The sequence below is a fragment of the Trichomycterus rosablanca genome, chromosome 7 (assembly GCF_030014385.1).
Source record: "Trichomycterus rosablanca isolate fTriRos1 chromosome 7, fTriRos1.hap1, whole genome shotgun sequence".
Classification (NCBI taxonomy): Eukaryota; Metazoa; Chordata; class Actinopteri; order Siluriformes; family Trichomycteridae; genus Trichomycterus; species Trichomycterus rosablanca.
The window spans coordinates 41476701-41477496 of record NC_085994.1 but is presented as its reverse complement, the minus strand read 5'-3'; the positions used below and the strand labels follow the sequence as shown (position 1 = coordinate 41477496).

The 796-nt window shown below is 15.5% G+C and overlaps 1 protein-coding gene across 1 annotated transcript in view; it reads right to left on the bottom strand.

Annotated features, from left to right (window-relative positions):
• Positions 1 to 677: 677 nt before the first annotated feature.
• The window catches only part of igf3 (insulin-like growth factor 3), a 6750-nt gene continuing 6631 nt past the window's right edge, over positions 678 to 796 (bottom strand). Inside the window, exon 4 of the mRNA XM_062999588.1 lies at positions 678 to 796. This exon is cut by the window's right edge and continues 729 nt beyond it. The gene's annotated coding sequence lies outside the window, so the exon portion shown is untranslated.

Here is a 796-nt window from a genome sequence, read left to right as displayed (position 1 = left end):
TCTAATTCTAATGTTCTGCAGTAAAAGTGACTTTTTATGGTAATAAATCAGTAATTGTAGTTAAAATAAAAACCAGAGAAACATCAGTAATGTCAGAAACCACAAAAACATTAACACAACCTGACCAGCAGTGTGTAATAATAATAATAATAATAATATGAATAATATGAATAATTATAATTATAATAATAATAAAATATAATAATAATAATTATTATTATTAAAACAATATAAAATAATAATAATAAAATGTGTAATATAATAATAATAATAATAATATGAATAATTATAATTATAATAATAATAAAATATAATAATAAATATTATTATTATTAAAATAATATAAAATAATAATAATAAAATGTGTAATATAATAATAGTAATAATAATGATAATAATAATACAATTACATTTTGTAATAATAATATTTATTATTATGTATTGTGTAATAAAAACAATAAATACACAATAATATTAGTAATAAAATCTATTATATTTTTTGAAGAACTTAATAATTTGTTATTTGTTATTATTATTATAAATGTGTAATAATATATTTTTGAAGAACTTAAACACTACTTGAGGAATAGAGAACAATAATAATAATAGATTTTATATACTATTATTAATATACTTTATTATATAATATGCTTTAAAGATCTTCTTATACTCTAGTGTAAATTAATCTGTATGTTTTTATTAATAGTGATATTTGATAGATTTTTGTGCTTGTTGCTTAAACAGTATGAAGCTTCTGCTACAGAATAAAGAGTAAAGTAAAGTAAAGTAAAGTAAA